Consider the following 15764-nt stretch of genomic DNA (forward strand, 5'->3'; position numbering starts at 1 on the left):
TCTTAAAAGTCATCTATTTTTAGCTTGGCCTTGCAGGAACCTTGATGAAGCTGCTTGGTAGTGTCCACTGGCATCATTTACTTGCTTCAAGGGGTCTCGTTACTTGGATCCTTCCCTTGAACCACAATTTGTGTGATAAATAGGACACCCTAGTCTTATTTGGCAGCAAAATGGGATAATAATGAAATAAATTCTACAGTGGTACATTTTGGCCCCTTTGAGGCATATGGATAAGAAAAACAGCTTTCCTACTTTGGCAGTTGAATCAAAAGCACCACTTTATTACACAAATAAGTAAGGAGAAGATACAAAACTTCCTTTTTAACTTCTGGTAATCACATGCAAAAATAAAAGGGTAATTGATGGTGGGGAAAATTTGAAATATGGTGTTGCTAAATTCCAGGCAGTTCCATGTAGGAATCTCCCACAGAAAAATTCAGTAAAGGATATTAAATTCTAGATAGATCGCAAAGTGGTATTGTTTTGTTAATAATATATAAGCAAATTTGATGGAAGGAGGTGACCATTTGCATCAAATTAGCAGAGACTGAGTTTGTATAGAGGTAATAATCAGAGAAATAAAGATTATAAGCAGCATACACATTAAAATCAATGAAACATTTAATCATGGATTCTTGAATAAAAGCATTATCTATACCTCAGAGATGGGGGATCACTCCAGCAAATGATTCTTGCTTGCATTCCCTATCTTCTCTGCCTGTTGTAAATTGCAATCTTAAATCAGAGGCTCTGGAGCAATTTTTAGCTTAGCTCTTCTTCCCAGTCATGGTATCTGCTTTGTTACTCCTGTCATTTCCCATCTTGTTTCAAATTACAAAAGTTTTTTTTTTTTCCTTTTTGCTAGGAACGGAGAGGTTGGTGGACAGCCACATTAAATGCTTTCTTCTAGTCCACGAACCATTAGAAAGAAATGGCAGCATAAATTGGTCCCCTCATTCCCAACCTCTGTTCTGCTTCAGTAATGAGACTGATAAGTACATTTCATTATATTTTACTAGGAAAATGCCCTTCATTACCATGGAATTGGTGCATGCATGGATCTAGGATTTGCATATTGCAAACACCTCGGATGTGAGATATTCAGTATGGGAATTCTCTTTCTGTTCCTGCAAATGTCCTATTTTTCTATCACTTTAATAGTGTTTCCAAGAACACTATTGTTTCTTCAGCAGTTCATATGTAACTTTGCAACATTAATCTAATAGGTTCCATTTCCTTTGTTGTGGCAATTGTTCTTCTACCAAAGAGAGATATGTTGGTATCATCCATACCCATCAATCTACCCACCCAAGACCCAGCATTATGACTGAGTGCTTAAATTTTCGTGATGTAAGAAAGAGCTAGGTTTAAGTACAGAGACTTATGTCTGGGGCAGGGGGGCGACCATAATATCCACACGTTGATGTGCATTTCTGCTCCATATGCAGATGTGTATATAGTTGACCCTGGCAGTTTCTCAAACCCAGTTTTTTGGTACATTCTGTGAATCTTCTTGGATGCTTCAGATCCCGTGGAGTGAGTCATGGAAATGAAGGTTGGTTTTGGTTTCACAACGGCTAACCAAAGCTAGTTAGGATGGGGTGACTCTATATGTGGTTGCCATTGATTGTGTGGGGTTGCTCTTGTGGAGGGTGGTAACTAGATTCAGCCAGATTTAACTGTATTTCCCATCTATGAGAGAAACTTAAAGATGGAGAGGGAATGTCTTCACACGTTCACATGCAGGATCCGTTGTATATGCTTTTTTAAAGATGGCTAGCATTTTCTCCCCATCTGTTATAGGTTTGTGCAAAGGACATGCACCCCAGTTCTACAGTTTTCTGTTTGGTTACCATCATACCCTTGATAATTCTGCTATATTATTGTTGCACTTGAAACAAAGTCATTTTGTCTTGATATTCACTCTGTAGCTCTCTTGCTAACATATAGAAACCCAGAGGGCTTCCCATTCACATACTAGTAATTTTACCCTGTCTATACAACCCTCTGGTGAATGAAATGATTATTACTGCTTGAGATACTATTGCTCCAGGATGCATGAGATTGTCCTTGAACTATGAATGGCTTTTTCTGGAGACCATAATTTTTAGAAACACTGCTTTCCATATCTGACATTTTCAGAAATTACATTAAAACTCCTGAAGTATCTACCAGCAAATACCATGTTCTTTGTGTTAACATAAGAAGTATCTGAAAGTACTGCATATATTAATTTTATCTTATCTCTGTAATACCTTGAGTTTTGCATAAAAAGTAATGAATATATAATCATGATACATAAGTAAGAGTATGGTAGCATGAATTTTAGATATGGGAGGATGAGGCTCAGACAAATTGAAACTCAAGTAACCTTTTATTGTGAACATGTCCTTGCAGATTTGATGCTGCATTTAATTCATAAACCTGTTTAGTAAGAGCAAGCAACTATGAAGATCCTTAGATAAATAAGTGCTCTGAGCATCCTATTATCTTTATTAACAACTGGTTATCTATAAAACTCAAGAGTCTTTTGGAGTAAGTGGCCATAGGAAATTTAATAAATAAATAAATAATGAAAATAAAATGGAAGGAAGGAAGGAAGGAAGGAAGGAAGGAAGGAAGGAAGGAAGGAAGGAAGGAAGGAAGGAAGGAAGGAAGGATCCAAATTTAACTGAAGCTTTAAGTTACTTGCTGAATGTGCAAAGTTTACATCTCATAGTAAGCTTGTTGAAGCAATTTCAGCAGATTGTGTTCTAGGACCTGTACTAGAAAAATAGTGGAGAACTTGGATACTTCAGCATGGTTGTCGAGTAGACCTGACAAGAGCCAAAGTGTATCTTTGTTGCAACATGGGACACTATGCCAACAGATGTGGTATGGCCTTCTGCCTTTCTTACCTTGATATCCAGACATTTACTGATGGGGAACAAAGCCCAATGTACTTTGCTAATGACTCCTTTAATAATTTATTTACTTAATTATTTAATTTATAGGATGCCTGACTCCTAAACAAATCTGGCTGGCTTACAACTAAAAACCAACATGTAAAAGAATGCAATGAACCAGAAGAGCAAAATACCAAAACAAAAAGAAAACAGATCGAACTAAACCCAAAGGAAGCTCCAGAATCACTCTGTTCCCAAGGCCCTGGAGAGCAACCAGGTCTTCAATAGTTTCCTGAACAACATAAGAAAAGATCATTTCAGAGGGTAGGAACTGCAACAGGCCATGTTTTCTGGGTCCCCCAATATGGCATTCTTTAATTGATGGGATCAGAATGCACCAATCTGAATGGGCAGAAACAACTGGAGATAAACAGTCCCTCAGTCAATTTCCATGCTATGAAGAACTTTAAAGATGACAGCCAACAGCTTGAATTGTACCCAGAAGCCAAGTGGTAACCAGTACCTGTAACACTATGTTTTGGACCAGCTGTAGCATCTAGATGGCCTTCAAAGGCAGCCCCAGGTAGAATCTATTACAGTAATCTAATCATGAGGTGACTAAGGCATGAGTGACTGACTGAAGGGCCTCCCTAATTCTCATGCAATCTCTCTTTATCAGTGTAATTTCTTTTCTTTCTCTCTCTTTTTTCCCAGTAATGTTCACCATGTTATCAAGAAGTACTTGAAAGTGAAATATAGAGAACAATGTAAGGCCACATTTCCCTACTCACTTACTTGGGACTAAGTCACTTTGAAGTCAATGGGATTGATTATTGGAGTAGACATGTTACCATGCCTCATTGTGAACATTGTGCTGAAAAAAAAAAAAAAAGATTCTGTAGAAGAGATTAGGGGTTCTTGAAGTCACCGCTTCCCACCTTTCATTCATAGGTGGCAAATATTAACTTTGCCTTTGTCTGGATTTGAGTGAAACGTTTTCTGGAACATCTATTGAGTCCAGAATAAAAGCTGATGTTATGTTATGCCATTTAACAGATTGAAAAAGCATCTGAAAGGTTTCTAATCCATTGTGCTGCTTTGAACTGATTTTGAAAGGCCTCGTACATTATGCTAGCCTTTTCTTATTCAAATTACTGAAATTGAATGGTGTAACTATCTCTCCGTGCAAAGTTGATACAGCCATTCTACTGCTTGTAACAGTGCCATATGAGATGGGGGAGAAATCTTCCTGGAAAACTGAAGTCAACTTTTGAGAGGATGCCCAGAAGTCTATGGACCAGCAGCGACATGGCTCAGAACACTCTTTGGATGGACCTTTTAGAATGCTCAAGGCATTCTTCATTCATCTTCTAATTGTACTCCTTGAGAGGTTTGATTGGAATGAAAACTCTGAAGTTCAGTTTAATTTTATATTGATGTTTTAACAGGTTTGAATTATTTTCTGCGTCCCTAGAAAACTCAGGACTATCCTACCATTTGCCCTATTTCAACTTCTTGCATGATTTGATCCTCCAACTTTTTTGAGTGTAGCCTTTGGAAACCCTGACAAAGAGTGTGGATCTTATTAAACCATGCCTGTCCATATTAGTCTTACTAAACCTAAATTATTAATACATTCCTGGCAAAATTAAGATCTGAGCCAGGGATGGAGAGAGAAATTTACCTCCACTGCTCACTATAGTTTTATTCATTCAAGACTTTCACAAAATGCTTTTTAGTCAAAAAGTAGACAAGGTCACTAGCCTTAGTCATGCACATGTCACATACAGTGTTCCTTGCTAAAAATAAGAGTATAGTACCAGTCAGTTCTGGTGCATTTCAGCCACCATGCCACTATCACAACCCAACACCAAGCATGCTTATACTACTGCACGCAAGCTAGAAACTCTAAATCAGAGACTATTTTGCAAATCAGCATACAACTAGGAGGGATGTACAGTGTACTAACAGAGACTCAGGATGTGGATACTACAGACTGTACTTTATTCCACATTTTTAAGACTAATATTGGGTTTAGAGTTACCCTTTGGTTTTCACACATCCCCCCATATTGCAATACAGTTATTGACTAAAATAAATATCAAACTATTATAAAACATATTTTAGGATACATTAAAAGATGTGGGTTCATATAGAAGTAGGATGGAACCAGCTTATGAATGGACCTAGGTGAAAATAATCTGGATCTGGAATGTGCAGTTCTATGGAGCCTGCTCTGTTGGTTGTTCTAGACATCAGTCAGACTAGGGTGTCACTGAAGCCACAACTAAGGCTTCAGCATTTCCTAGCAAGTACAGATGAACATTTGTGTGGGACGAGATTGCTTAATCCTTCCCATTATCTTCCCTCAGAAGGGCTTCTCTAAGTGAATTTTGGATGGAAAACATATTTTTGGAAGTCTAGCTGGGGAATAAGGTATTCAGGAGAAGGAGAAATCTTATACCAAAAAAAAAAAAGGAATAGGTACAGAAGTATTAAGCATGCTTTGCTTTTCCCTATTTCTTTTTTTTCCTGCAAACAGCTGCTTCTGGAAACAGATTTGCAGAGCACAAAGAGAAGCTAAGGTTTCTGAATCTGAAGTGGTTTGGAAACCAGACTGACTTGATGCCCATCTACACGTTGAAGCCAACTGAAGATGAAATGTCATAGTATATGAAACATGGATCTTCTGCTGAAAATAGCAGTGCTGTATCTTGTTCCCCTTGTTACTTTCACTCCTTAAGTTTCTCTTGCCTTCTGATCAATTGTCTGGACATTTTTCAGCTGGTGGTGCACTTTTGAGAGAACCATATCACAAAGATTTTCAAGAAAAGATCTTGCAGTAGTATCCCACTTGTCTCTAGAGGTCTCACCAGGCACCCCCTCCAATACGATCTTAATACCGGCAAGGATCTTTTTATTCTTCCAAACATTTTTACAATCCATTCTATCTTTAGTAATTGGTTTTTACAGTGTTTTCTGCCCTCTGTTGATTTAGGTTTTATAATATGTATTGCACATATTAGGGTTTTTTTTTTCCCTTTTTTTAAATATATATATATATATATATATATATACATATTCAATGCCAGTTTAGCGGAAGAAGGATAGGTGCGAATTTTTAAGTAAACAAACCACACCACATATTTCCTTATTCCTCTTGCACACTAATGGTTGTTTCAGTTAGGAATGGGTCAGCCCTGAACATGATTGCCTCTGGATGTGAGGCAAAAGGATTAAGGAGACAGGCAAGGCTTGTGGGAACAAGCTCTGGTGAATCTGGGTGCATCTAATTTGTGACTCACTACAACGAACACAGTTTGGAGCAGCAGAGATTTGATAGCCTGCCTGATGGAGACCTGCAAAGAATCCCTTATGATTGGCTGTTGATATCATCCTGAAGACCAATAATACACACTTGGTTGACCATAGAACACGATCTGAAAGTTTATTCAGACCTGAAGGTTACAAATGCATCCTATTTGGGTCTCACTGCAATATCAAAATGTTCCAAGAAACTAAACTTTAACAGAAATTTGGGGTAGACTAAAATGCATATATAATTCCATCTCCTGCTTTCCATTTAGACGATGGGCATGACATAAGAACGCGGAGCTTCCTGAACAGCATTTAGAGGGATCCTTTCCTAGCTGTTTTCTTGAACTGAATATATCACTGTGATGAGAAAATCATCACTTCTTGCTACACAGTTCTGTTCATTTGGCATAATTCAGAAAGAATGTGAGAACTACAGGAAGGAAAGAAGTTAGTAGTAGTCCTTAGTGTTTTACCAGATGCCTGTTCTCAAAGTAAAAGTGTTGTATCTTCCGGGCTGTGTGGCCGTGTTCTGGAAGTTTTGTTTCCTAACGTTTTGCCAGCACCTGTGACTGGCATCTTCAGAGAGCAGAGTGCAGGAGCACAGACAGGAGCAGTTCTCTCTGTGCCCAGGGTGATGTGACCCTTTTGTGGGTATTTATAGAGATCTATATCAGTAACCCAACCCCCCCACACACACACCCAACCCCCCCACACACACCCAATCCCCCCTCCCCCCAGATCTCTATAAATACCCACAGAAGGGTCACATCACCCTGGGCACAGAGAGAACTGCTCCTGTCTGTGCTCCTGCACTCTGAAGATGCCGGTCACGGGTGCTGGCGAAACGTTAGGAAACAGAACTTCCAGAACACGGCCACACAGCCCGGAAGACCCACACCAGCCATCGTATGCCGGCCATGAAAGCCTTCGACAATACATTAAAAGTGTTGTAGTTATAGATCATTCACTGAACATGCCCTCTTTAGCCCTCTATATGTGCTAAAGTGAGAAAATTAGAAAAACTTCCTACCGTATCTAGGACTATTGCTCAAAATAAGTAACAGAAGGGAAGTGCTTGCTTGCTTACATTTTGTGAACATCACAAATATCTATCTTGAATAGGCTTGAAATCCCATCAACATTTTCACTTTTTCAAATTTTGCAATACAGGGCTCAGTCCCAAAATCAGATGTAGATAAAAATCTATATATGAATGTGTGTGTGTGTGTGTGTACATACATACATATTGTACATACACATAGATACCCATCCATCCATCCATCCATCCATCCATCCATCCATCCATCCATCCTTTAAAAGCTGTACATTAGGAGAATAGGTAAGAAATATGAGGGGGGAAAACCAGCTAAAACATTGACACAACATCCTTTGCTAGTTGCTTTGAAAAAGAATATGCACATGGAGTACAAAGGTTTTTGCAATGATTGGTTACATCCCTGTCGATCAGAGAGAATCAGTGCAATAGAAAGTTTCTGTGGGTGCAGCTGGCTAAGCTCTTCTAAACCATTGAGCCTGCTAGAAGAAACAAATGTCTACAAAGCATGGAAGAAATAGGTAAACACCTGAGAAAAAAAGAAAACTTAGAGAAAAGCCCAGTGAATAGAAGGGGACACCCCCCCCCAAAAAGAAAACCTGAGCTAAAATCATTGCCTGTCACTCTAGAGTAGCTCTGTTGATAGTATCATTGGGTACCCTGAAACTATTAAATGTGTATGTTATTCAGTTGACTATCGTAATTACATGTGTGTGAAGGTAAAGTAAAAATAGTATGCTGGGATTTAAAAAAAAAATGCCTTTCAAAGCTCAAGTATTTATTTAGTAATTTATTATTGCATTTCTTTCTGTCTCACTTTTTCTCTGAAGCAGCTTATGTATGGTTCGTCCTTAATTTTATCCTCACAGTAATAACTTGGAGAAGGAGTTTGGGGAAGGAGTGGCCCAAAGTCATTAGTGATCTTGATCACAGAATGAAAACCTAGGTCTGCTTAGGTCCAAACTTCACAATATAACCATTAGACTCAATTACATATCCTCTTGGAATGGATTTGTAATTAGAAGGTGAGTAACATCATAAATATCTACCTTGAATAGGCTACAGAGGCCTCCCTGGTGGAGTTCTACAGAGAGTAAGAGCAAAATGACATGTTATGGGTTGCTCAGTGGAGGCATTGGAACTTGGTCATGCCCCCAGTACCTGGCATAGTCACTTCCTCTTCCTTTGCAATATTGGACAAACAAAACTCGGTGAATAAAAGTAAGTAGGAAGAAAAGACAAAACCATCAAATCTTAACCTTGCCAGCATGACAGGGCAGTCAACTAGCAACGTTGCTACATTAAGTTATGCCACTTGCCATTTTACATAGCCAGCTCTCCTTCACTCCTCTTCACTCCTCTCACCAATTTCAGCAACGTCATGGTCTTGCCACTGCAGAGTTCTGTCATCCCATATTTCCTGCCTGCACTTGTCCCAGATGGGCAACGAGAGGGACTGAGTCATGGCAATCCGGCTGCACTCCATTTTCATTCTTTCTTACCGTTTATTGTCATAGGGGAAAAAATGAAAAGACTAACCACAGAGAGCAGCAAAGCCACAACCCTGTGTGATTACAAATGATGGGGGGGGGGGGCAGCAACTATCACTAACTTGATATTAGATGGGAGGTGGAAAATCCCATAAGGCAGGAAAATCAGAGACCAGCAGCTCTGAAGCTCCAAGGGGAAGCCTTATAATATCTTCACGGCTGAGTTTTGCTGGATCAGAGCAGCAAATCAGTTTGGTTTCCCATGGCATTGTGGATATACAAGTGGTGGTTCCAGTGTGGGTAAGCAATCTACATTTCCTGGAAATTCATAGAAAATGCTTCTTTCCTTTAATCTTATTTTCATCAGAGAGAATAGCCCTGTGTAGCATCTCCCTGCAATGTCTGAGAACAAATCAGGCTGGAAGTTATAGCTGTGCTTGGAAAATCCACCTTCAGCATCTTTGCATATACTGCTTCTTGAATGATCTTTATATAGAGAGATTTTAAAAGAAACTTTTGCTCCACAAGTGAGTATGTTCACGGCCTTCCTTGCAACGAAGCATCTGTCAGGTATCTTCTCAGCAGGCTGGGCTAAGACTGAGTAAACATGCACACAAAACTTCAGGAACTTCTGATAAGTAATTTATTATAGAAAAGCTCAGAAGCTATGATGAAAAAATTCCAGCAATTGCTGAGTATCGAGTGGGAATGTATAATCCATGCTTAAGTTTCTTGCATTTTTTTATCCAAAACAATTAAAGGACAGGAAGTCTACAGACTCCACCCATTTGTTGTTTTGATATAGCGTAATGTAATATAAGATTGTGTACTCCTGACTGTGTGAAAACTATCACACTGACAACATGGCAGTCTTGCATTTAATTAATGTGATTCTATCTAGCATCATCATTAACAGTTGTCTGTTAAGATATTAAGGGAAAATGATCTGCTTACCAATATGTACATCTGCACCATGGTTTCATTTCTATAAATTGTGTTTCATGATTCACTGAATCCAAGGATTCCATTACTAATTGCAAATTAGCACACAGTTGCTGAATCTGTTAATTCTCCATAGGACAGAAAAGGATTTTTCTTACATGGAAAGTATTTTAAGAGAGGCTTATCACATAATTTAATGTCTTAAACCTGATGACAGGCTTTGTTTTGCTGCAATGCAGAAATGTATCTCTTTAATGTGATATTCTTTTTTTCCCCCCAGCTAGAATAAAACTGCTATCTAATTGGTATTGTACAACATAATTTTGAAGGCTTGGATTCACAAAATAGACTGAAGGAAAAGTACCAGTTGCTAGATCTCTCTAGAGAACTGAAAGGAGGTGGGGCAGAGAGTTACATTGCTCCTTTGCCTGGATCCTTTGCATAAGAAAAACAAAATGAAATTAAGTCTTACTTTTAAAATATTATGTCACATGTAACTCTGCTTTTATTCTTCTAAAAATAAGGACCTTAGGATATGGCTAATTTACTGTATATTGTGGAAGGATGGAATTCTGCATGCCAAATGCTGTAATCCCTAGCTGTAAAACCATTCTTAATTAAGTATAGGTGCATGTACATGAGACAAGTACAAAGAGAAGCCTACATTTAGATATATCTACCTGTCTTCCTTAGACAGACCAACATAACCTCATCACCAAAAGTGGTGATGTACATATTTCAATTTTTGGAGAGCCCGTTCTCCTTCACCTCTTCCACTCTATCAGGTGGAAGGATCAACATCCTAATAGACAGCTCCTTAAGACCAGCTGTCAAAAATTTTCCTTCCTTCCTTCCTTCCTTCCTTCCTTCCTTCCTTCCTTCCTTCCTTCCTTCCTTCCTTCCTTCCTTCCTTCCTTCCTTCCTTCCCTCCCCTCCCCTCCCCTCCCTCCCCTCCCTCCCCTTTTCTTTTCTTTTCTTTTCTTTTCTTTTCTTTTCTTTTCTTTTCTTTTCTTTTCTTTCTCAATAAGATTTAATATAAATTAACCAAAAAAAAAAACCCCTCAAGCTTGGAGTGTTTTCAAAGCTGGAAAACTAATACTCACCAATACTATTTCTCTATGCAGATCATATAGAGCTAGCAGATTTGAGAAGTGATTAAAGTGCCTGCTATATAGACCACAGTAGATGGCAATCCTTAGCTGAGCTTGAAGAAGACCCTGCTGCCTTGGAACTTCAGAAACTCACAGACCTGGACACTAAACTGGAAATTTAATCAAGCTATCTCAGAAGCATGTCTTGATAAACTACTTCTGCAAGTAAGAGACAAACAATTTGAAATATCTGAGCATCTGCCTTCTTCAAATCAACCAAATGTCACCTGAGTTGTATAAAATGACCTTGTGGTTAGTTATGCATTCAGGGAATTCCAACATAACTTTTGTTAATGTTCTCTCCTTCCTTTTCAGATATAAAATTTTAAATTGTAAGCTTAGGATGGGAAATAAATAGTACAGAATAGGGAGCAAATAAATAATAGTTGTCACTCAAATAACATCTTCCAACTTTCTAGCTATGTGTCATCATGACTTGAGTTTGAATCTGAGCGAAATGGGTATTTTAGTTGACAAAATCATTCCAAACAATTTGCATTTCATTACATTTTCTTGACATCTGAGACTACATGCCAGGCGAAGAGATAAAGCAACAATATTCTAAAACATAAAAGCCCTGATCCTGGGAGACAGATAATTAAAATAAACTTTTCAGATAAGGATACTTTCCTGGCAGTTTTACTTTTCTCTTCAGGATTGTAAAAAGAGACTATTCTGAGACAATAGATAGATAGATCGATAGATCGATAGATCAATCAATCAATAGATAGATATAGATATAAATATAGATATAGATATAGTCTCACAATAGTCTCTACAATTCTGAATATTTTACAATCATATATATATATAACAAAAAATAAAGATACAAATGCATTTATTTATTTATTTATTTATTTATTTATTTATTTATTTATTTCCATCTACTTTCAGCTTGGGGAAATATAAAAAGCTTAAATCTTTTGTTCCATACTGGACTAGAGCTGCTGTTATAGACCAGGGCCAGCACTATTATTAACAAATGGATACAGAATATTCACATCATTTAAGTGTCCTCCCTCTAGATACTATTGAGCTAAAATTCTCTGATTACTCTGATCGTGGCTGATCATGGCTGTTGGGAATTGTAGTTCAGTGACATCTGGTGGACCACAGGTTCATTACTGTCAGATGTAGCAAGTCATATACAATATCTCTGACCACCAGCTTTGAGCATCATAAAAAGGCAACAGAAATTAATGACAAATGAATTTGTTCTGGTCCTACGCCTGCAAGATCGTTCTGCCTCGGATACCAACATGAGATGATAGCTCTGCCATTAAGCATCATGGTAAGGGTGGTGATCATTTGCTACTTTGCCTCATCTCTTGGATGATAGTTGAATAAATAGTTGTATTTCTTTAATTTATAGGCTGTCTGGCTCCCAAATGACTCTGGGCGGCTTACAGCTATAAAACCAGCAAATAAAAAGAATACAACAGAGCAAAAGAGTAAAATACAGCAACAAATCAAATGAAATCAAAACTAAAATAAAACTAAATGAAGCAAAACAAAACAAAACAAAACAAAAAAGCAGAACAAAAAGTCACAGTCACTCACAGACACCCTGGTCTTCAATAATTTCCTGAACAAAGTAAGGGTGGGAGCTCTGATGCCTTCCTTGGCATTTCCATACTAGCTTCTTTTTCTTCTTTACTCTTTAGATAATCAGGTAATCCTAAAAATCCACTTGGCATCCTAACTGATACTGCGGTGATGACGCCTTGTTTGCATCTCCTGGCTTCAAACATTCAGATGGATCAATAGATCCATCTGCTGTTTACCAGTTTTACAAGCACTATTCAAGTTGAATAGTTTGCTTCTTTTAAATCAGTTATGACTATGCCTGTCAGTCCTGGTGCACAGATATGCCCCTGAGAGATCAGGGTGATCTCAGAGCAGCAGCAGTGACAAAGAGAAAGGAAAACAGTAATTGTCCCATCTCAGAGCTCGCTACCGGCCTGGTAGCACCTCGGCCTTGAGTGCATAAGGAAAATGCACATGCTAGCCTGTACTTTGAACTGGTTAAGCTATGAGGGCAGCCTCAGTGTGTGTTTTCAAGCAGGCAATGCATCCATCATCACCTGCAGCTCCTGAAGGACTGAGTTTGATCTGGTGTTGCTCTCCAGCCCATAAAGGTTGCCTACCTCTGGTCTAAAAAGATACGCAAGAATGTGGAGCAAGCCTAGGTCAACATATACTGAATCTACAGTGGTACAGGTTCTAGGTTAAGACTAATATAGAAGTATCAGAAGAGAACAGAAATATTTAGCCCTATGATACCTTTAGAAAACTTCTCAAGCCATGTATAATGGATGACCAAAACTAGTTTATTTCTTAGATGAAAGCTTCTTTGAAAACATGCTTTTTTCACCCCACATTTGTGTTAGATAACATAATTTATATATCCTCCTTAACAGATTATGAAATCGTACAAATACTTTCAGAGGGTAGAGCATATTCAGTAGTAATGTTTTCCATTCCTGCCAGAGATCTGGTGGGAAGACATAATCCATAGAATTTGTAAGTGAGTAAGCTGACCAAATATTCAGTATGGCAAATTTTGTCTTCCATACAAGATTCACAAGATTCACATGATGCAAAGCGTGCTCCAATCTTATATTCTCCAACTGTGTTGGATCTCAGTGCCCCTAACTCTACTCAACATAGATTTTGGATGAAGTGCCTGATTATAACAGGTGGAAGTATCAACCACAGATGCAAAAGCCTGTGGAAAACCTGTGCTTGTTTACTTATACCATAACAAGTGACATCTTTGAACCCAGTAGTGTTGCTGCATGAGTTTGTGATGTGATACAAGGTATGATTTCAGGTAGATTCTTATATGATGCAGCTTATTTGTTTTGCCGTTTAGAAGCCTAAATGTTCTGAGATGTTTCTGATGGAATGTGATACTAACATCTTTGGTTTTATAGCTTCTCTTGGTTGTGTTGCTTCTGGAAAGGGTGAGGACAACAAGTGGTTGCCTCTCCACATTTCTGGGCTTCTTGAGTCTTGGGTTGTATTTCAGATGAAAAGCTAGTGTTCTATTACTGTAGAACTATTACTGTAGTATAGCCTTATAGTCCCTACTTTTCAGTTTCCTAAATTCTGAGTAATTTATCAGTGCTCATCTGGCATCATGCTGTTTCTCTCAGGGCTCTGTGCCTTGCTACCACTATTTCATTTCCCATCATTCTGTGCACTATTACTTCTGGCGTCTCATTTTTGGTTTCATAAGGTTGACTTGTAAGTCTGGAATTTGTTTCTTTTTCACTGTTCAGGTGCACCGTTATGGGCAATCACACATTGGATGTTACCTAGTGTGCTGGTTCCATAATTACATAAAGAGGAACTGTGGTGATATCATCCATAATGAAAAGCATAATATCTGCAAATGTAATTGAAATGTAATTGAAATGAATGACAGACACGATGGGGGACGTGGAGGAAAGCACTCAGTGGTGTTTTCTACCAAGAGGTAAATGCAAGAAATATTTTGAATTGCCTAAAATGTTGCCTTTGAATGAGCAACTTTACCTTTTGAGTTGCATATGGCAGAACTTTCTGACTGAACAAAAACACCAGGGTAAACATCTAAATAGGAACATAAAATTGTAGTTCAGCTGCAGTTATGAATTTGATTCAAAATTTTTGGAAGGGGCAGAAGAATATGAAACAGATCAGCAATGCTCTGCAGCTGCCACGCTATTTGGAATGATTCAAAGTTGGTTTGCTTGAATAATGGAGCCATTATGTTTGGCATGCATAATTTGAGGCTTGTCAAGCTGAACATGTGTTGGTCCATTTAAAGATCTGGATGTTCTCCCTTAAAACACTTGATAGTTTATCACAGATGGCTGTGCTTTATTTGTAGCATCAGATCTTGCGACATCTCACACAAGGTTTATAGCATTCACACATAAGTTCTTGGGTCATCTCATGAGAGAGCTTAAAAACCTCACAAATGTTTATATTAATAGGGTTTCTATTTTTAGGATGTCATGGACTCAGTTGGGTCAAAGGATAATGAGAAGAATTCATTTCAGGATAAATATCTTGAGGCAGATGGTTGATCCTCTTTGGATTTGTCTAGTCTTGCCTTCTCCTCTAATTGGGAGAGCTCATGGCTATCATGAATGTCTAGGCCTATCATGGACTATGGGTAGTTTTCCATCAATTTATCCCCTTAGCGAAATCTTAAAGTAATCTAACTGCAAATGTTCAGAAGTATCCTTGTGAAAAATGGTTGAAAAGTATGGCTCTGCTTTTATCTACTGTTTGGTGGGAACCTCCCCTTGTTTGATACTTGTAGTATAAACCACACATCAACACTTCTGACCTTTGATTGTAAATGCATGCATTTACTTTATTTACTGAAATAATTTATAAGGCCATCCAACTCATAATGTATGACTCTAGGAAGCATACATCAATTAAAAAAAAAACAGTGACTATAAAACCAGTGTAACAAATTACAACTGTACACCTATAGCTAAACTAAAGCTCAACAATCTTAGCCCTTTTCAGGCACACTTGACTAGGACAATCTTGCCCATAAAATGTAAAACAAACAACTGAAGATTTAGCTTCCCATCCATGCCCAGAGGTTGAACTCCACAGGAGTACTGCAGGAAAAAAAAAACAGTTTTTTTTTTCAATCCATAATGCTTCAGGCAATGTTTATAATTATGTTCATTGTTATTAGTTTGGTCTATACCATTTTCTGAGTTATCTGTCATTGCTTACATTTACCTGCCTGCATATATTTCAAATTTTTCAGATAAAAAGCATTAGGTGATTTGACAAATTATAGTATTAGTGTGTTTTGAGCCCATCTTGATAACCTGCTAGCTGCAATATATTTGTCTGGCTTAAAAGAACTTCCAGCCATAACAGCTGTTCCCCCTGGGTTTCTTCCCCC

The sequence above is a fragment of the Python bivittatus genome, unplaced genomic scaffold, assembly GCF_059951505.1.
Source record: "Python bivittatus isolate LINGU-HERP-01145 unplaced genomic scaffold, Pbiv_v1 ctg000210_np1212, whole genome shotgun sequence".
Taxonomy (NCBI): Eukaryota; Metazoa; Chordata; class Lepidosauria; order Squamata; family Pythonidae; genus Python; species Python bivittatus.